Source organism: Sus scrofa, chromosome 10, assembly GCF_000003025.6.
Source record: "Sus scrofa isolate TJ Tabasco breed Duroc chromosome 10, Sscrofa11.1, whole genome shotgun sequence".
Taxonomy (NCBI): domain Eukaryota; kingdom Metazoa; phylum Chordata; class Mammalia; order Artiodactyla; family Suidae; genus Sus; species Sus scrofa.
The window spans coordinates 67688781-67710874 of NC_010452.4; the positions used below are offsets into that span (position 1 = coordinate 67688781).

At 51.9% G+C, this 22094-nt stretch overlaps 1 long non-coding RNA gene across 17 annotated transcripts in view; it reads right to left on the reverse strand.

Moving 5' to 3' along the window:
* Nucleotides 1–22094, reverse strand: part of LOC106505220 — a 72912-nt gene that overhangs the window by 25652 nt on the left and 25166 nt on the right. For 9 of the 17 annotated variants that reach the window (XR_002336453.1, XR_002336462.1, XR_002336458.1 and 6 more), the window contains exon 5: nucleotides 233–2019. The exons of 6 other annotated variants lie outside the window; for them this stretch is intronic. This is a non-coding gene — a long non-coding RNA (uncharacterized LOC106505220). Of the gene's footprint in view, nucleotides 1–232; nucleotides 2020–2705; nucleotides 2819–22094 lie in introns of all 17 variants that reach the window. 2 more of the 17 variants (XR_002336455.1, XR_002336451.1) reach the window with 2 other exon arrangements.

The following is a 22094-nucleotide window of genomic DNA, read 5'->3' on the forward strand; positions in this document are numbered from 1 at the left end:
GCACGCCCAACAGCCGAGCGGAAATCAGACTGACGCCTAGTTCCACTCAAAAGCTTTCCCAGGGTACCATCACATGGAATTAAATGCACGCAAAAACAAAGCAAAAACACCACGATAAAGCCCTGGACCTGAGTCCAAGTGATGCCTTTACAAACAGACTTGCCAGCAAGAGCCTAGAATTGTCACAGGAACCAGAACCCAGGGGCCTCAAAGTGTGCGCCAGGCAACTTACCCAGACGCTGGCAGAGATGTCCCGACATCCCCAGACTCTGCTTTTCTTCTCCCCCAGATGATTTCTCCGAGCAGGAGCTTTGGGTCGGTGTGGGCTGGGTGACGGCCTTGCCTCTCTCCTGTTACCTGCTCCCACCCCAGAGATGGCAGGGCGGGTATGATCAGGGCATGGCTCTAGGGGGGACCCCTGGCGACCTGGCCTCTGGAAGCCTCCTCCAACCCTCCACTCTCCCAAAGGAGAGAAACCCCAGAGCAACCATCAAGCCGAGGTGCCCCACAGGGTCAGCCGCCCACGAGGCCAGGCCGGACAAGCCCCCAAAATTCACCACCAACTCAGCTACTAGTACCAGATTAATGTGGAAACGGTTCCGAGCTAAGGAGAAAAAAAAAATCGCTTTCATTTCTTTGCCAGGCAAGGGCAGCCACAATGGGCTAATGCCCCAAAGGCTGTGCCACCCTTTAGGAGAGACTAGGAAGTCGTTCTATAGTTTGGGAGTAGAAAAAGGACCACAGATCTGGGTGGATGCCGGCTTGCAGTCTTCTCCAGAGCTGGGGCTGGGTGGCCCCGGGACTGGTTCCGGGGGTCCTCCTCTCTGGTTTCCATTTGCTGGGGGTTACAGTTCGGCAGAAGAACTCAAAGCTGCTGTTCTGTGTCTTCCTAGAGGAGGAACCAGGACCTGCCCCCAGGCTGTGCTACTGTCTCCCGACGGCTCCCCCCCCGCTCTCCACATCCTCTCCCTGCCCTGACGAGCGACTGTCTGAACCTGCCCTTTGGAGCCTGGGGAAGGCCTTGGAGGCCGAGACCTAGTCCATAAAAAGTAAGAAACGGGGGATGCAGAAAGGCTTGTGTGCCCAGGAGCCCACAGGGCCCTGCCTGGTTTCACGGTCCGTGCTTAGTGAAGACGGGCGTTGCTGGCCGAATTCAGCGAGGGCTTCTGTGTGGGCTGTGACAGACCAACAGAGGGGACCGAGCCCGTACCAGAGGGAAACACCATGCCTGCCTGGCCGTGAGAAGGGGGAGGCTGGCGCTGCAGGAGCCTGACCTGGTGGTCCGAACACCACACACTGGCCCGAGGCCGTGCTGGCGGCAGATGCTTGATGGACGGGATGGGATGGGCCAGACCAGAGAGTTCCTCAGGATTCGATGGCAGCGTCTGGGCCTCAAGATTGCTGTGGGCTTTTAACCAAGAGGACCCCGCAAGGCCTTCCCAGAGCAGACTCCCACTCATGCTCTCCAGCTGCCTTTTTAGGGATACAAAACTTCAGAGAACCAATTCAATCAGAAGTGAGAAAATAAAGGAAAACATTCAAGCAAGACAATGATGGTTTAGCCATTCAACAAAGCAAGGGCCTTCAGTTCTTCCGCAAGGGCCACAGATAATACCCTGTCCCTGGAGCTGCGCTGCAGGCGCTGAAGCCCCACCATGGGGGCGAAGTCAACTGTGTGCTGCCCGCAAGCTCGGAGACCCCGGAGCGGTGGGAACCAGCAGGTGGATGATGCTGACGCCCGACGACCTCACCACCCGCCAATCAGGAAACGCCCAGGAGCTGACCACGCCCCGCTCCCTGAACCAGCAGGAGTCCTCGCCAGCCCCTCCAAGGTGAGGGAGGAGGGGGACTGTCCTTGAGTCACTAGCCAGCTGTGTCCCCCTCTTTGCCTGGACATTAAAGCTACTTTTTCTGTTCCCTGTTTCTCCTTGGCATCGGTGTACAGAGACCGTGATTTTGCCCGCAGGTTGGCAGATCAGCCTCTCCTCGAAGGGGTTCCAGCAACGTCTGCGGATGGTCCTGCAGCGGAGGTGAGAGGAAAGCAGGAGAGGGTGGGTCCAGGCCAAGCAACTAGGTCTGTTCCCTGGGGACAGACGACCGCAAGATGAAAGCCGTGTCCTCGGATGCAGATAGCATCCGCTTCTCGCTCCGGAGGTCCAGGGGCGCTCAGGGACAGCGCACGCGCAGAAAGGTTACCCAGGGGTCGGAAGGGAGGGCCCCAGACCACAGCACTGCCCCCCACCCCACCGCGGCGCCCCCGAGCCCTCGGGCTAGAATCCACCCGAGGGCAGGCCTGAGTCAGGCCACAGCCAGACAAACCAGACGACACGGGCCGCAGGAGTGATTTAAAGCGCACCTCGCTCCCCCCAACCCCCGACCGGCACCCCAGCCGGCCTCTGCCGCCCCGTCTTTCCTAACAAACCTGCCTGGCCCCCTCTTCCTCTCCGTCCAAAGGCCTTTTGTCAGTCTCTCTGCCAAATCTTTCTCCAAAGGGACAGAGTTCTGGGGACCGACCCGCTAGGAGGTTCAGCTTCAGGGCTCCCCTGACAGCCACTGAGCGCAAGAGGACCAGCCACCACGGCCGCGTTAAGGGCCTGCCTCTCTGGGCGGAGGACAGGGTCGGTCTGGGGCTCCCCCGGACACGCGGGCGGTGCCGCCAGCCTCTGGGAGGGGCTGGCCTCCTCCAGGGGGGCAGGTTGACTTACCTGTGCTTGGAGGCGGCCCAGGAACCTCCTGAGAGCACTCCAGCCAGAGCACCAGGAACCGTCCATGAGAAAAGAAACACGGCCACGATGAACGCCCTGACAAGCTTATTATACTTCAATTGACAGGAATTTAGTTATGTCTGTGACATATTTTAGTCATTAGAGTTACGACAGACCTCTATCAGGACAGTGTTCTTTAGAAATGTCATAAAATGACAGCCGGATGTTAGTTTAGCATCACTCGTGCTGAATTACAGGGGAGGGCAGTGTAGCATCGAATAAGCCGCATCACCTTGGCAGCTCCTACTGCAAGGAGAGAGGACATGTCTTATGTTTCAAGAGCCCGCCAGAAGAATCCCAACTTAAGTTCAAGGTCTAAAAACCTTGGCGTTCCCGCTGTGGGGATGGGCAGCGTCTCTGCAGCGCTGGGAGGCAGGTTCAATCCCTGGTCTGGCACGGTGGGCTAAGGATCCAGCATTGCCACAGCTGCGGTGTAGGTCACAGCTGCAGCTCAGATCTGGTTCCTGGCCTGGCAACTCCATATGCTGTGGGCCAGCCAAAAACACCTTCATTTTGCATGATTGGAGGGTGGGGGGGGAGTTTGCCAAAAATATCAGGTTTCCAAATAATTACATAGGAGCATAGGTCTCCATGAAACAAGCTACTCCTTCAACCTAAGTGACAAAGACTTCACGGCAAATATAAAAATGGATGTAATTATAAAAAATAGCTCTTTTAATAAGGACGACTCAGTTTCCTTGAGTAATCAAAGATCTGATACAGACAATATGCAGCAGGGGAAATTATTTTGATAAGACAGAATCTTTGTTTTATGGGCAGTTTACTTAAACAGTAAGGCTTTCACAACCTTGGAGAACAGACCAATAGTCCAAGAAATCCGCTTTTGGCAAATTAAAAGTTTTGGTTTTACCTATGTGCCTTCTGGATATTAAAGATTTTTCTTGAAACTGACTAGAGGTCTTTCACAATTTTGACAATTCATCCAGAATAGAAAATTATACGCGTTTATCCATAAAGAGACAGTCATCCCACAGCTTTTGTTCCAAAATTTTAGTCATCCGTCAGGTGCAATGCCGTAAACCTCATCTAGCGTCTGTTCTGAAAGCCGCCTCCCCTCCAGCCGCAGGCGTCCCCGGCAGTGTCCCCGTACCTTCGGGAGGGTTTACTTTTCAAAGACGCATGACTTACATCTTCAAGGCCAAGGGAATGCACATGGCTTCCCAGGAGTTTTGGGGTAGATTCTCTATTAGAAAATTTTCTAATTAAAACTTCAAATTTATAATTAAATTTTTATAACTAGAATTCTAGAACAGGGGCTAAACAGCACGGGGCATGGTTTCCACTCACCGTCAAGCACCACACTGTCCTGCATCTCACGCCTTCCCCTGGATCCTGCTCCTTACTGCCCTAAATCCGGCTTCACCCCCAAGCTCAGATCTTCCTCCTGCCGCCTGTGCCCTCTGAGCTCCGCAGGCGGCCAGCTTAAGCCTCCAACCCCCCATTTCCCTTGGTCCTGGGGGAACCAGCGTCCAGGTCTGTGTAGTGTCCTGTTCCCCAACCCGCGCCTGCGGAGCGAGCCGTCACCCTCCCGCTGCGCCGCCTCCAGATCTGGGCAGTTAATTCACATGAAACACACATGCTGGCTGAAAATTGATGGGGGAAGAGTAAATGAAAGGCATTGATGCTGCCGCCCCCAAACCAGGCTCCCCTCCCTGCAGGCGTCCAGCCAACAGACCCAACCAGCCCGAGATCCATGGAGGGTTGTTACCTGCAGCAAGTTAGGGGTACCCTGGGAACCTGGCCCAAAGCGGTTTCCAGGAGAAACAGCAGGACTGGGCACGTTTCAGGATGGGGGACGTGTGCGTTCAGGACGGGGCCTGCAGCACAGAACGGGGACGGGGTGGACGGGGTCCAGGCCTCAGTTGATTGGGATAAGCAGAGTCCACACCCTTCGTCCCCCACCCCCCAGTGGGGGGGGGTCTCAGGGGCGCAGATCCCAAAGACACATTGTCACCTGTATCTCTGGAGGCCCCGGGATTCTGCCGCATCCCTGCACTGTGTCTGCCTGCCTTTTCCCAGCTCCTGTCTGCCTCTGTTCCCTTCAGAGAATTCCTGAGACCTGTTCCAGGACAAGCACTGCAGCCCGGCTTAGAGCACAAAATGCCTTGGGCCCAGCGGGTTCTCTTAGGTCCAGAGCACCCCACCCGGCTCTCTTTCCCCAAGGACCCCGACAGTGCAGCCTTCACGTGTACCGAACGTTTAAAAACCTTTCCACTGAATTGTAAGAGACGGTTTTTTAAATCATGGCATATACAATGTTGGACGATTCTCAAAAATCGGAGGTTATCTTTATAATTTCATGTAAGGTAAAACTGAAATATCAAATCTAAAGTCCCTTCTAAGTTTAAAAGAATCAAACCAGCACATGAAGTGGCTGAGACATTGTCCTATTCCCCACGAGTTGTGTGCTTGGATCGACTTGAATGCTCAGTTCCTTCTCTCCACCGGCGGCCTCGGACGGAGGCAGCAAACGGGTTGACTGGTCTCTGCGAAGGTTCAGCGTTACTAAGAGTCCAAAGTGAACTGAGGTACATTAAAAACCTGAAGAGCTCATTTCAACAGAAACTGACTGGCATCGGTCAGCCCCAAACTGAGTGGGCAGGAGGCCCTGCGGTCGGTTGGGGCCGGGGACTTGGAGAAAGGGCGCAAAAATGAAGCAAGACCATTATTGATCACCTGGAGCCTACAGCCTCGGGATGGGCCGTCCTCGGTGTTTGATTTGATAACCTCTAGCCTTCCTTTCCTGCCTGACGTAGCTGCCTCGGGGTCACAGCCATTTCATCTAACAGCGTCCTTATGAGGTCATCGTAATGTTTTTTCTATAAAAAGCCTCCCTTTTGGCTTATGACATTGTCCAGGATCAGAGTATTAGCTTTTCTAAACAACAGAAGGTTGGCCAGAAACAAAATCCCATGCTTTTTCAATTGCACTACTGTTGATTACTGATCATTAGCTTCGGTGCCAACTGTGTTAAGAAGCCAGGTGGACAGGAGTTCCCGGTGTGGTCAGCCGCAATGAAACCGACTAGTATTCACCCCGGTGCGGACTGGATCCCTGGCCTCACTCAGTGGGTTAAGGATCTGGCGGTGCCGCGAGCAGGGGCTTAGGTCACAGACTCGGCTTGGATCTGGCGTTGCTGTGGTAGAGCAGCGCCTGCAGCTCTGACTCAGCTCCTCGCCTGGGAGCTTCCATACGCTGTGGGCACGGCCCTGAACGAAAAAGAAAAGCTAAGAGAACAGATACAAATCCTCCTGTTACAGGGGTGACATCGAAAGTCAGGGTAGCAGCAGTGACCAAAGCTCACAGTCAACGAGTCCTTGCCACGTGCCACGCTGGCCCACTTAAAGAGAACCACCTTACACACACACAAAAAAATGCGAGAACCTTGAGAAACGTGAAACTTGCAAAGTCACATAATCTAAACACTCCCAAGTAAAAAAAAAAAAAAAAAATAGGTATTTCCTAAAGATTCACATGGTAATTCAATCTTAATCTTCCCACAAAACAAAATTTCGTGCCAAAACTTCACACAGGACTGAAATCTGATAACTGGTTACTGTAGAAATTCTATCAATACCAACGTGATTGCTTTAGACGCAGACGGACGTGAAGCCTTCTTAATAGTTATCCTTTCAACAAACACAGTCTAGACTGGAAGGTTATGATCTGGACTCCTTAGGTTAATGTCAGCTGCGCTGCAATGACCTTTCTCTACCGATTGGACTAGTTCTCGGTTTCTGGAGTCTGATTCCAGCCTGGTGGCTGCAGCAGACGCCCGTGTTGGAGGCTTAGGAATGACCCACATTTATTTCTCACAGTTCTGGAGGCTGGACGTCTGGGATCAAGGCGTCCAGGTCAGGGTCTGGAGGACCACTGCCTGGGTCGTAGCAGGCATCCTCTCAGTGGGTCCTCAGGGGACAGAAAGGGTGCGGGAGCCCCCCCCCCCATAAAGGCACTAATTCCCATCCGACTCCAAGGCCCCAGCTCCCAGCACCATCATCTTTGGGGGTAAGAACTCAACACACACACGTCAGAGGGCATAGGGTCAGCAAAGCTTTTCCCCTCTTCCCTCTGGGGTCTTTAGCAGGTGCATCAAACAGGCATTAGACAGATGAGCAGGAGAGAAAGACCTTCCACACCCACGGGAGCCCAGGAAAAGTGACACTCGGGGGCGGGTCAGGCGACTGAGGCTTCTCTCCCACCCCGAGCCGAGGAGGAGGGGTAGGGCTGCGGGGGCCAAAGATGCCAATGACAACTCAGAAGCACAGGTGTTTGATACACAAGTGTTGTCCCCGTTTGCCCGGTCAGGCAGGCGCGTCCCACGGATAACAGGGAACCGAGTATCTTAAGTTCCAAAGAACAAAGACAACCTGAAGTGAAGGAAATAATTTCGACAAAACAAGAGCTGAGGAAAATCCTCCACAACCCTGTCAGGAACAGACCGACAGTCCAAGGAAACTGCCCTTTTAGCAGGTGAAGTCTGTTTATGTAAGGACACCATTGATCAAGCTTATCTTTAGAATCACTAACACTCTCATTCGATTTTAGCTGTGGCTTAAACAAAGAAAAACCTCTCTCCGTCCCCAAAGCTTTCTGGATCCATTTAGTTCATCCTCTATTTTTCTCTCATCCTGGAGGAAAAGCCATTATACCACCCATTTCCTAAAACAGCTCCATAACACACATTAGCCAAAAATACAACCTATGTTCCCTGCATGCACAGTCGATTCCCTTATTTCTAGGGGTTTCAATCATATGTGTGTGTGTGTATGTATATAAGAATTCTTAACGCTGATAAACCTTAATTCCTAGTGAAAACTAGGTTGGCGACACTCAACTGTTGCACGCCAGCATTCTGGAGGTTGGCAAATACCTACAGTTCGTAACTTCCAGAAGCATATGCTTACGTAGGACAGTTTTAATGGGGCCTAAGATATGTCTACTGACAGATCCAAGTCATCTTACCAAAAAAAAGCCTATGTGTAGGAATGTTTAATTTAGAAATGATCTAGTCAATGAATTTCCATCATTAAACTGAGGAAACATTTAAAGATGTAAGTTGCCAAAGAATTTTCTCTAAGTAGATTTACCATAAAACACGTATTAGTAAAATGTTCATTTGTAAACTTGTACCCAGCTTACATCTATTTAATTCTACTTAGATTAGTCAGGAAATTTCATGAGGTATTCAGCTATCATTCAAGTTATTTTCTTCACTGAAATTTTGTAAAAAGAAAATAACATAAGCTTAGTTGACTAATAAAACCAGGTAGATTAAGCGCTGTGAGTACTGTATTTAGCCTTGATAACTCTGAAGACCTGTCTTTTAAAATTAAACCTATCAAGCTAGACTTTACCAAATATGTTACCTAGATCATGAGAACTCAAAGCATTTAGGTTATTTTCTATTTGAGAATTTAGGAATAGTTATATAGCACTTTGCGTTACGTCAATGAAGTACAGCTATTTACCAGTTTTTTTTTTAATCTTTTTACCATTTCTTGGGCTGCTCCCACAGCATATGGAGTTTCCCAGGCTAGGAGCTGAATCGGAGCCATAGTCACTGGCCTACACCAGAGCCACAGCAATGCAGGATCCGAGCCGCGTCTGCAACCTACACCCACAGCTCACGGCCATGCCAGATCCTTAACCCACTGAGCAAGGGCAGGGATCGAACCCGCAACCTCATGGTTCCTAGTCAGATTCATTAACCACTGAGCCATGACAGGAACTCCTATTTACCAATTTTTTGCACGACCATTTGAACATAGAAAAATCACATGCATGAAACAAACACATCTATAGATATAAAAACGCAGACAGGTACAAGCAGAGACTAGCTTCTGTCACAAAATTTTAGCTGTGAATTGGGTATGTCAGCACAAAACCAGGATTGTTTTAGGGCCGCACCTGCAGCATATGGAGGTTCCCAGGCTAGGGGTCGAATTGGAGCTGTAGCCGCCAGCCTACACCACAGCCACAGCAATGCGGGACCCGAGCCGGTCTTTGACCTACACCACAGCTCATGGCAACACTGGATCCTTAACTCCCTGAGCAAGGCCAGGGATTGAACCCTTGTCCTCATGCATACTAGTCAGATCCATTTCCACTGAGCCACAACGGGAACTCCAAAACTCACTAGTTTAGCAGTAAAGGATTGTAAATCACTTCTTACTCATGTTTGTGAAGCAGACGGAAGAGGACCAACCCTAACTCTTCTTCACAGGTTCTGAGCCAGACCTTCAGCTGCACTGGGCTCAGAAGGGGGCTTCTGGGCAGCCCGCATCATAAAGTCTCTTCCTCTTTGGTCTTGGGGGCATGTGGGCAGTTTCTCACCTTCGGAGGTGTTTATATTTTGGACATGGTAAGATTTACTTCAAGGAAGAGAAAAAAATGAAAGTGGAATTCTGGAATATATCAGAAGTCCAAGGAAGTTACCAATGAAAAATGTTCCTTTTTAAGAGCTGGACAGTCCTGATTCCAGACCCTCATCTTTCACAACATACAGAAGCGCTCAGACCAACAGGGAGGAGGGTCTGGGGAGTGGGAGGCAGATGGACTGTGCAGTCTTTCCAGAGCCGCGTGTCCGGATGGGCATTTGTGAGCTCAGGACAGGTGCGTTTACCTCCTTAAGGAACGGGGTTGCAAGCCTGATGTCGAAACATCAATCCACCCACCCAACTGCATCATTTTCAACCGCTTTGTATCAGGGAGAAGATTCCTAAGCAAGAAGGAAAGCAAGTTCCATGTTCTAGAGCTTCTGGGTTCCGTGTGATGGGCCTTTGAAAGGTCCGCACAAAGCATTTAACAGAGGCCTTCAAATGTCCTCCCCTCTGGGTGCAATTCAATCTTCGCTCAGTTGCCTCGATCAGCCCCCAGCGGGCCCAGTTCCTCCTCATTCACAGGAGAGCCTGCGAGAAATTCTTGTCCTCTCTCCTTTGCAAGAGTTATTTCCGGGGCCCTGCGGGCTGGTCTGTTAACAGTGTAACTGGGGGGAGAACAGCCTCAGCGGCTAATCCTGGGAGCATGGCTGGGAGGTCCAGGATCTTCACCTCTCCCCGAAGTTGGGGCGGGGGGAGCTTGGGGAAGTGGAGACAGAAGGGCTGAACAACGTACAAGACCCGAGGACAGGGGGCAGGACACCCCTGCAGCCCAAAGCCCGAGCAGACCCGGGAAGCAGGAAGTTAAGGGAGCAACCACACGACCCGGCGCTGCTGCTGCTCCTTCCGCCAAATCCATTCCTGGATCTCAGCATCTCCACGAGCCACCTGTGCTGACGGCACCGCAGGCCCAAGTGCTCTCTGGAGGAAAAGGAGTTAAATTGGCAGCTGAGTGTTTAAGGAACTTCTCTGGGGAATGCAGAGGCCTTTGGGGAGCTTAGGGGGTTTTCCGAGAAGCTCGGGCGAAATTTAAGCCTCTATGTCAGAGGCAGCAAAAACCAAAGTGCACGAGCCTGAGCTGTTCTTGTTGTTAAGGGGCCTACGGCAGGCGCTCAGGTTCTCTGCGAACTTTTTTAACTGGGTCTTTCCGTGGCTTCCAGCACCACAACTGCTTAGGATAAGGGTGCTCTAGTTTTTCTTCAAATGTAAGGTTTTCCAGTCAAAGGACCCACCATCCGGCCCCTGAGAAGCAGCATCCAGCGGTGGTCCTGACTGCGACTCATCCATGGACGCCCAGGTGCCCAGGAGCAGGCCTGCTCCAGAGCCAGGATGTTCACCCCAGGGTGAGCCTCAGCCAGCTCTCGTCAGTGATGCTGAGAACAGCCAGATGCCCCCGGTCACCCGGCCACTAACCTGTAACACCGGGCAGGTGCTACTCGAAGGGGACTTCAATTCTGACAAAACGAGGGTTATGACAAAAGTCTCTCATGGCCCGGGGCTCCGAGTGACAAGCTCCCGTGTGAGCCGGCACAGCTGCTTCGTGTCCAGGAAGCCCAGTCAACAGCCACCAAATGCAGGCTCGGACCTGCACTGTCAGCTGGTGGAACCAGAGGACTCACTGGTCACCGAGCCAAACTCCCAGGACGCAGAACTCGTGACAGCAAAACCTCCGGTGGCTTTTCCACGAGGGCCCACAGGTGAGTGTGCACACCAGACGCCAGTGTGGACAGAACCGTGTCTCAGAGCTTGCGGGTGAGCACGCAGATGGGACCTCGGCCTGCGTCCTCCCCTGTGGTCTCCCCACTGTGGACAGAGGCCAGAACCGAGGGAGATGACGTGTCGGGGAGGAGGGGTCACAGAAACCGGGCTGTGCCTGGCAGAACCTCCCAGAGACACCACCCCCAAGGCCCGACCCAGCGCCTCTCCGATGCTCTCAGTCCAGGGAAAGACCGCTCTTCCGCCCACCGGCCCCGCAGGCGGAGGCCGGGGAGGCCGAGGACCTGAGAACTTCCCGCCTCGCAAGGTCTCCGGAGGCTTCGGGACCCCCATGAGCGGGGCGCCCCTCGCAGGCCACCAGAGCTGCCCCTTCCTCCTCCCGGGTCGTTCGACACGGACCCGAGACAGGTCCACACCAGAGGCCCCATCCGAACTGCGGCCTGTGTGCCACCCGAGCCGACAGGAAGGCGGCAGGCGTCCGGGGCTTCAGAGGGGAGGGAGACGGTTCAGGAGCTGAGGATGTCGGTCAAGAAATGTTTGCCCCGTCACGCAGGTGCCTTTCTGGCACGGAGGTTCTCCCGCGACGGCTCTGCCTCGGGGTACAGAGCCGCACCCCCAGTCTCTCAGGCAGTTACGGCAAAGGTGAAGAACCGCGTCGGCGGGGTCTCCACTGCCTTCAGCTCAGAAGAATCCCAGCACCAACGTGGCACACTTCGGGTGGAAGACTCTGCCCTCCGTGGGGGCACCTTCAGGCCACAGCATCCCGCCCACAGAAACCACAGCAGTGTCAGCCCGCCCGCCCCCAGTGCCATCACATCAGGACTCAAGACCGAAACTGGGGGGCAGGCACACTGGTCTAGAGCAATTCAGACAGCCTGCTGACCCCCAGAGCCGGGCTGAGGGCCCACCGCACAAACGGCAACCGTGACAAAACACGCCACTCGCTTGCTGGGAGAGCGTCCTCGCATGTTTACCGAGGCCCAAGCACTGTCCTCGGAAGGCTTTAACTCAGGGCGGAGACTTGGTCACCTGAAACGTGACCAACAACAAAGTAACTCATTTTGGATCTCACGGTGGGTGATGCCTGCATCCAGGAGGAATTCATCAACGGGCACGGGCACCGTGCTGCGGGCATCTCGGTGGAGGGGGGTGCTCAAAGGTGTGATCTACGCTGTGAATTGCAGCAGAAAGCAGCTCAGCCTCAGAGGACAACGGCACCCGCCAGTCGCCTCCAGGGGACAGCTGTGCCGAGTTCAGACGTGCTTTGTGGGGTCAGACCTGGTCTCAAATCCGGGCTCCCTCACGGGGAGCGTTTCACAGCCCCCCGCTCTGACGACTTCCGTCTAACGGTGATATCACTGTCTCATTAGTTCCGACCCACGGGAGAACCTGGGCACGGCGCTGGCGGGTGGAGGCCATTCTAAGGGGTGGTCCCGGGCTCAGGGATCCAGACCTTGGGCCGACGTGGGTCCCCTTCCGGTCTGCCCTGGACCGCCTGCGTGGTGGGGAACGTGCGCTCACATCCCAGTTCCAGCCTCAAGTACCCTCATTTATAAACCTGCAGAGACCATGAAGCCTACAGCACAGAATCACGATGAGAACTGTGTGTTAACATTTGAGAAGCCCCGAGATAGTGTCTGGGGCATGTGATAAGCAGTTTCAAGTCCCGGTCCAGGTTGTGTTATAATTTGAAGGAATCCATCTGGAAAGAAGATTTAGAGTGAGGAGTTCCCACCACGCCACAATGGGATCAGTGCCAGGACACAGCTTCAACCCCTGGCCCAGCAGAGCTGTGTAGGTCCCGACTGTAGCTTGGATCCGATCCCTGGCCTGGGAATCCATATGCTGTGGGGGTGGCCAAAAAGGAAAAATACTCAAAGATTGGAAATTTTTGGCATTCCTGTTGCAGCTCAGCAGGTTAAGACCTAGTATCCATAAGGATATGGGTTTGATCCCTGGCCTCACTCAGCCGGTTAAAGACCTGGTGTTGCCTCGGCTGTGGCGTAGGCTGGCAGCTGCGGCTCTGATTTGACCCCTGGCCTGGGAACTTCCATATACTGCAGGAGCGCCCACCCCCCAAATAAAAAGACTCGAGGTGTCTAGCTCTTACAGGATGTCAGCATCTATACAAAGGGCAGAGAACTTATACTCTCATCCCACTTGCAGGCCAGTCAGGGCGAGAACACATGCGGGAGGAGCAGGGACGGGTACGAAGGGCGGCGGGCGGGGTGACAGGGCGAATTCAACTACGCTCTCAAAGCTGAAAAGCCTACAGCAGGTGAATGAGCCTCAGGGCGAGTAAACGCAAGTCGGACGCTAAAGGCTGCAGACCTGCTAGAACGCGCAGGGGACAGTCCCCTGCGCTCTAAGTGCCGAGCATCCCATTCATTACAAGACTGAGAAACAGGCCAGGACACAAATGAGCCCACGCCTCTGCAGTGATCCAAAACAGAGTAAAGCTATACGCAAATGTACTCCGTAGCATGTCAGCAGTGGACATTCCAGTTGAATAAAGTCAGAATTTATGATATGCTTTTAAGATCGAAATCTAGAAAGGGATTTAATTCTCATAAAATCTGATGAAAGGAAAACTGTATGAAAGAATGCTGGATGAAATAAACAGAATCCAGAATCAGTCCGAGCACATGCAGAGGCTTTAACATTGACAGGCGAGACAGAAAAACAGGAACCCCAAGACGTCATGGCTTCAGAAATGCAATTTGCTTTTGCCCTCACTCCTTCTGTTAAATTTCAAAAGGATTTGAATTTTTAATTTTTAAAGGTAAACATTTGAAGAGTTCCTGTCATGGTGCAGTGGTTAACAAATCCGACTGGGAACCATGAGGTTGCGGGTTCGGTCCCTGGCCTCACTCAGTGGGTTAAGGATCCGGCGTTGCTAGGAGCTGTGGTGTAGGTTGCAGATGCAGCTGGGATCCCCACGTTGCTGTGGCTGTGGTGTAGGCCCAGTGGCTACAGCTCCGATTAGACCCCTAGCCTGGGAAACTCCATATGCCACGCGAGCGGCCCAAGAAACAGCAAAAAGACCAAAAAAAAAAAAAAAAAGTAAACATTTGATAACATTTCAAATAATGAGATGCTTGCTATAGCGAGATCACGTAATGCTTTGTTCATGGCCATTATCTGGTTGTGATTTAATTCCAAACAATCTCGCAGAATTTTTGTTTTGAAGCATGTACAGTAAATGTTTCTGCTGTTTTCCAGAAATCATGACCAATTCTCCCAAGAGGTGTGAGCGATAGGTCTGAGGCAGGGCTTCGGCAAGACCAACAGGAGACGGTACAGATCGATTCGGCTTTTTTCTAACTTCGGGAACAAGGCAAGGATGCCCACTCTCCCCATTTCTACTCAACGCAGTCCTTGAAGTGCTAGCCATCGCAAACCAGACCAAAAGAGGCATTCAGACCCGAAAGTAAAGATTTGTTTGCAGATGATGTACGTAGAAAATAACTCCAAAAAGCCACCAGACCTATAACAAATTCAGCACGTTTGCCAGATATAAAAATACAAAAGTCAGTTGCAGCTCACGAACAATGATCTAAAACAAAAATACGGTTCCATGTAAAATTGCATAAAATTGCATCCACAAAAAGGCAAGCACTCAGAAATGCATTTAGCCAAGAAAGGATGAGACCTGCACGCTGAGAACTGTACAGTATTCAAGTGAGGAAAATAAGGGAGCTCTCCTTCACGACTGGGAGAATCGTCTCTTTAGGGCCACGCCTGCGGCATATGGAGGTTTCCAGGCTTGGGGTCCAATCAGAGCCGCAGCCGCCAGCCTACCCCACAGCCACAGCAACGCGGGATCCAAGCCACATCTGTGACCTACACCACAGCTCCCGGCAACACCAGACTCTCACCCACTGAGCAGGGCCAGGGATCAAACCTGCATCCTCATGGATACTAGCCGGGTTCAGAACCTGCTGAGCCACAACAGGAACTCCCCGGACGAATGGGAAGCATTGATAATAAAGAGTCGAGGATCGTGGCGACGCCACACTGACAGCAACGGACAAATCATCCGGCGCAGTCGAGAAGGAAACAGGGGACTCGGGTGACACGTTAGGCCAGTTGGTTTTAACCGTCTGTCTACACGGCATTCCACCCCACACAGCAGCACACACACACTTCTTTCACACGCACGTGGAGTATCACCAGGATGGATCATTTTCTGGGCCACGAAACTAGTTCCAAAAACTCTCAGGAATTATCATTTTCTCACCACAATGGTATGAAACTGGAAATCAAAAATGGGAAAAACAGACATGGAGACTAAACATGCTACTAAAAATAGGTCCATGAAGACATCAAAGAGGAAGTCAGAAAACTCGAGACACGTGAAAACACACACAGCTTTTTCCAAAGTCTATGGGATGCGGCAAGCGCAGGTCTAAAAGGGAATCTATGGCAACACAAGCCTGCCTCGAGAAAGAAAAACGTTACCCAAACCACCTCCCTCTAAAGGGTTTGAGAGGAGGAGCTCGAGGCGGCGGAGCAGAAGGGCGTGATGCTCCTGCAGATACACCTGCACGTGGAACCGGCCTCTCAGAACACGGCTGGACGCTGGCAGATCGCACACAACCCAGACTGCAAGAAACATCATCGCGTAACTAGAAGCAGGCCTCAGGTCGGGCCCTGCGCCCTGGGAGGGAAATGCCCAAAGGAAAGGTTCCCCCATCCTGGAAGCCCCTTGCCAGCAGCCAGGGTCAAGCAGGGGCAGAAAGGGAGGCTCGGAGGGGAGAGCGGCAGGCAGGCCGGAGCCTAGCACAGAGGTCCGACCCCTCCCCGCAGCCCTCATCCCCAGACGCGTAGCTGCCGCGGGCTGGCGGGCTCTGGCAGGTGGAACTGAGGGGAAGACAACCTGGGGGCTGGAGTGTGATCTGGGCCACAACTGGGCGTGTGTGCAGGACAGAGCCCAGGTCTGCCACAGACGCTCACTGTTGACAAGAGCAAAGGGAGGGTCGGGGGTCTGCTGTGGCACCCTCACTCTCCCGTGTTCACAGTGGGCACAGCTCTGCCTCCATGGCTCTGGGAGAGCATAAGCTCCAGGAGGTGCCCACACGTAACACGGGGTCAAGACCTGAGCAGATGCCCAGGGGTGGTGCCACTTCAGAAGCAGGGCTAAAATGTTAGCAATGTCCCCCACAACCATGAGATCCACAGGTTTACGTGTTGTGGGAGCTTTGTAAGCTCAGCTCCTGCAGGGCATCCCAGCAGATCACTGTTGGCGCCTGTGGCCAGGGAGCCCAGCACTCCGTGGCTCCCAGCTTTGCCAGCATGCGTGGTCGAGGTGGGACTAGGGTCCAGGTGCGTGACTTCAGCGGTCTGCACTGGTGGCTTTGTGAGCCCAGGACCTTGCACAGCTGGGCTGACTGCCTGCACTCCCCGCAGTTGAGGCGGGACCCAGAGAGTGCCAACAGCAGTGCAGTTTTTGAGCCGCACAATGGGAGCCAGGCGACACCAGAGCACACTGCCAGGGATGGCTCCTGCTGAGGAATACCCAAGTGTGCCCCACTCTACCCCCATGGAACAGCTCCAACCCCACCAACCTTCCACAGCAGCTCAAACGGATCTGGGGGCTTCTGCTGGAGCAGCCACAGAGCAGACCCTGCCCCAGAGAGGGCAATGCCAAGCACAGAGCGAAGAGCTGGCCCCATTCTTTGCAGGGCAGGCTCTGGTCACCACACCACCAATCACACCCTATGAAGGGGAGGATGCCCAGCACCCACTGAGGAAACACCTGGCAGCATCCACACCAACAACAGCCTTGGCACCAAAGACACTGGACTCAGGTTAAAGAGACACTCCCATGTCAACACAGCCCAAACCCACAGTGGATAACTCTCAACCCTGAGAAATAAAGCAGCAGAGGAGCCACTCCCAATTAAAAGATCAAGGGAAACCCCTTGAAAGAAAGCAATGAAACAGAGCTCTCTAGTGTAAGGCAAGACACCATGAAACTCCGAGAACAAAGGCAATACACTCAGGCCTAAATCTTATCAATGTTTCCTTAGGTCAGTTCTCCCCAAAGGCAACAGAAACAAAAGTAAAAAATCAAACTTAGAAGCTTTTGCACAGCAAAGGACACCATTAATAAAAAGACAGCCTTTGAACTGGGAGAGGGCACCTGCAAATGATGAAACCAGTAAGGTCTGAATTTCCAAAACGCACAAACGGCTCATACGACTCAGCAACAACCCAATTCAAGCGCGAACATCCAAACAGATTTCTCCAAGGATGACCTATAGGCGCATGTGCAAAGATGCTCAACCACCACTATTAGGGAATGGCCATCATTAGAGAGTCCAGGAATAGCCAGTGCTGGGGAAGGTGTGCAGCAAAGGGCGCCCTCTGACATGGCTGGTGCAGCCACTAAACTGGTGCAGCCACTGTGGAGAACAGTATGGAGCTTCCTCGAAACAACTAAAAATGGAGTTGTCATACGATCCAGCAATCCTACTCCCAGACATACGACCAAGAAAACTCAAGAAGAAACATGAGTCCCAATAATCGCAGCAGTGCCGTTTAATAGCCGAGCCATGGAAGCAACCTAAGTGCCCATTGGCAGAGGAGTGGCTAAAGGCACATTAACCACCAAACTTTCCCCAGCATGACTTCCTCTTTCTCATCCTGTATTTCCTCTCAGGCCGATCCCTTCCATGCCTGTAATGGAATACGACTCAGCCACAGACAAGAACGAAATGATGCCACACGCAGCAATGAGAATATGCTTAGACATGATCATGCTACGTGAAGACAGAAATACTACATATACCATTTACGCGCGAATTTAAAATACGCGAGTCAATTTCCAAAACAGCCACAGAAAAACACGGCTACCAAAGGGGAATGCAGTGGGAGAGACAAATGAGGGGGTTGAATTAGCAGATAGAAATTAAATATAAAATCAAAAAGCTCCTGTTGTATAGCATGGGAACTATGTGCGATACCCAGTAATAAACCATAACGGGAAATACGAAATGTATGTATTACTTTCTGCTGTACATCAGAAACCCTGTAAATCTATAGTGATAAAAAGAATAAAGTCAAAAAATTAAAGGGTTAAGAAATAAAGCCCCAAATCAGCAAAAGGAAGGAAATAAAGATCAGAGGAGAAATAAAGACCAAAAAAAATAAGTCACAAAAACCAAGAGTTTTTGGAAAAGGTAAAACTGATCAGCCTATAGCCAGGCTCATCAAGAAAGAGAGGGACCCAAATAAATGAGACCAGCACAGACAAAAGTCACGAACATACATGAACAGTTTTCTGCAACAAACAAGGCAACCTAGGGATGGATACATTTCCAGAAACACAGTCTTCCAAGTCTGAATCAGGGAGAAATATTTAATCTGATAGACCGATCCATGTTGTGAAACTGAGTTCATAATAAACTTCCCGCCATCAAAACCCAGGACAAGTGGGCTTCACGGATAAATTCTACCCGAGATGCAAGGCGTGAATTCCTCTGCCTTCTTGAACCATCCGGAAAGCCTGCAGGGACACTGCCCACGAGGCCAGCGTCAACTGACACCAAGACACTATCACCAGGAGAACGTCAGGCCAGTGAATCGTGTGCGGGCCCCGCGTCCTCGTGTTTTGAAGGAAAGGGCCTTTCCCTCAGCCCCGGCCTCCCCTCGGCCTCAAAAGGCTGGCTCGGGAGTGAAAGATCCGGAGATTGTTCGGCGGCATCTATAAGCTGGCGGGAGAAGACGTAACACGGCCCCACCAGCCAGATGCCTCCGGGCTCCAGACGCCAAGGGGGAGAACAGACTCCAGCGATGAAGGCCCAGGACCGAGACAATCGAACGAAGGGCCAGGGGCTGTTACCCTTCACACTCGCTGACCAGAACCCCTTCCCCGAGCCCCTCTCTCCTCGAGGCTAAGTGACTTCTCACACAAACCCAACGAGAAGCACGCCCTGGCCCAACGGCGGGGAGCCTGTGCTCCCGGCCACTCGGCCGGTCGCTAAACCTGCTTGAGACCTCGTCTCCGTGCTCCTGCCTCAGTGTCTCTGTGCCCCGCCGGTCTAACGGAGACACTAACACAGCTAAAAACTAAGCAAAACCGTCTTTGTGTTTTACCTCGCCTCAGTTCTCTAACTTACTCTAAGCGGCTCTTCGAGTGACTTTTTAACGACTGGTCATTTCCAGGAAGTGGCACTGGTGTTTTCTTTCCCTCCGGATGCTCCCGACACCCTCCCCTGTGTGAGCATCTTCCCCGCAGACGGAAGGACAAGGTGTCACAAACCCCAAAGACAACCAGAAACTGTCACTGGACCACCTGACTGGCCTTGAATCGGAAATGGCCCAGGGAGAGAAAAAGTGCAGGCGCCCTAATCCTTATCAGCAGCCCTGGTTTCTGAGCTAAACCGATAAAACCCCTTGCGGCCCCCTCTCAAGGCAGGACACATTTGGAGGCCTTACCTGCTGTGGCGGCCTCCGCCTGGCAAAGCAATAAAGCTGTGCCGCTTCACCCAAAACTCCGAGACGTCACTGGTACCCGTGAACAGAAGCCGGTTTGGGCTACAAAATTTTGAGGCTCATCAGGATCTGACTTGGAGGCAGGCAGCTCGACCAGAAGGTCCGAGGTCTTCCTCCATCCTGGCCAGGCTCCTTCAGGAACGCGGAGGGTTGGAAGACGCCCTGGGCGCCAGATCCCTGGGCCCCAGGATGGGGAGCCCCGCCTCACTCCCACCGGCCTGCCCGCCCCGCAGTGGGACTGCTGGGGGGACGGAAGGTGGAGGAGACGCCAAAGCGGCTGCAGAGGCCGCCCCCAGCTCCAGGCCATTCCTCTCTCTCCCCCACACCCCAGCTGGGGTTCCTGCTCCGAGGAATTATTTGTGGGAGGGAGAACGTGTCCAGGATGCTGCCTCAGCCAGCACCTGCCTGCGTCCCCAGATGAGCAAACCGAGGCCTCTTTGACCTTGTCTGTCCGAGGAACCTCGGGGTTCCGCCCAGGGACCTTCTGTTTCAGAAACCCTGTCTGGAAGGTCCCGCCTGGACGAAGGTCACAGGCTTAGTGGGGCCTGGAAGCCAACCTGAGCTTTGTGCTTCTTTCTGCTTTGAGGCTTCCACTTACTTGCCAGAGAGGGTTCTGGTTTGTTTCCTGTCCACACGGGCAGCACTTCCTGCTCCTACCTGACAGCCCCCCACCAGGGAAACTGTCCGATTGGTCGACCTGCAGCTACAAACCTGCGATTAAGGAAAAAGATTGAAAACTGTGTGGCCACAATATTTTCTTTAGACTCCAGAGAAACGAGTTAACACTCCCCAACTAGTCCTCCTTCCAGACACAGGTGGAGACGGCTGGCCTGAAGAAGATGCCCCCACCCCGTCCCCGGGTTCCAACCCCCAGAGAAAGCAGGCACCCCTCTCCCTCACGTCCTTAATACACACACACAGCCCACCCCGCCCCAGGCTTTGGCTTCGGCTTATTTAGAAGGTCAATCCAGAGTGGGCTTAAAAAAAAAAAAAGGGGGAAGAGGCTTTTAAATTCAAGTAAATGTAACTCATTCCAGCGGCTGCTCTTGATTGTACTTGGCCAGGTGAATTGCCAGGACACGTGCAGTCGGGACTCCCTTTCTATTTACACGTTGTTTGTTTAAAAACGCCTTTTACTTGACAAAGTCGAAGCTGGTGGATGTCGCCCGCGATTTGCTCCCGCAGGAATCAGGCCTCGTCCTGCACGTTCCCATCTGTCCCTCGTGTGCGTGTCCGGCTGGACGGGAAACGCCAGCTCGTCTCCAGAACTGAGCCGCTTTCAGTTACAAACCAATAAAATGAACAAAGATGACTGTCCTTCGTAATACGGCCTGACCAGAATATTCTCTAGAGCAAATTTCAAGACCCGCCAAGAGATCTGCACGTCTCTGTGTCTGTCTCCGGTACTAACGAGCTCTCTTGACGTCGCTTCAAGTAAGCACTTGCAATTCTGAATATAAGAGAAACTAAGCAAAATAAATTTCAGGTTTACACGACCTGCAAAGAAGTTAACACCTGGCATTAGAGTTTAAGAATATTAATACAGACTAACTTGAGAGCTGTACTTCAGTTTACTCAAAGTTGATACTATATCACATTTGCTGTGACTGATGGGATAAAAGCTCTTAAACACTTTAAAAATGTTTTAAAATGTCTACCTGAAAGAGCTTTTCCAGATTTTTGGTGACTTGAAACATTAAAAATCATTTAAGCTAATATACAGGCATATTGATGAACAAATCTAAACTTACCTACTTCTATGAGGGGAAACTAAAGATGTTTGGTTTATTAAACATGCACTTTGTGCCACATTAAAGAAAAATTGTGCATTAGGAAACATTTTGTGTGTGCGCGTGTGTTTAGTGCCGCTCCCGTGGCATGTGGAGGTCCCCAGGCTAGGGGTCCAATCAGAGCTGTAGCCCCTGGCCTACACCCCAGCTCACGGCAACGCCGGATCCTTAACCCACTGAGCGAGGCCAGGGATCCGACCTGCAACCTCATGGACACTAGGCAGATTCGTTTCCACCGAGCTAGATGGGAACTCCTGGAAAAAACATACTTTGAGAGGTTTTATGGAGGATGTGAAGTCTCTCAGCAGAGAAATCTAATATGACAGACAATTCACAATTGCTTTCTTGGTTTTCCCTGAAGTTCTTAAGGATTGAGAAATTATATGTAATTAAAACTACTAAATGAGGAAAACATTTCCAAGTATAAAACAGTGTTGCCAGTGATCTAAAAACTGAAAATTTTCTTCTGTTGAGAAAAAAGTTCTGAAATGCTGCCTTTGGTAGAAGATTGTGTGAATTTGTGTTTAGGTGACTCGTGGGCCTTTAAAATCTTTTCTTACTTTAAATACGATTTGATCAAATGTTTTAAAACTATTTTTTAAACAAACTTCTCAAGTGTCAAGTTCTAATTAAAGTTCTTCTCCAGCTAATTTTGAGGTACTTGAGAGGCCCCCAAGGTGTCTCAGAAAGATGATAAATTGGGATTATTTGCCAGATTAAAGAGAGGAGACACTGTCAGATACAAGGTAACAACAGGACCTAAGAAGAGGTCATGCCACAGCTACAGAAAAATTAACCCCTCCTTGTCAGGCTCTGCCATCCTGATGTCTTGTGCCATGGCAAGAACGTGTCCCGACACCAGAGCATTTAAGTGGGTAAACGGCAGCTGTAAAATAAACAGCGCTACAGGAGATCCAAGCCGG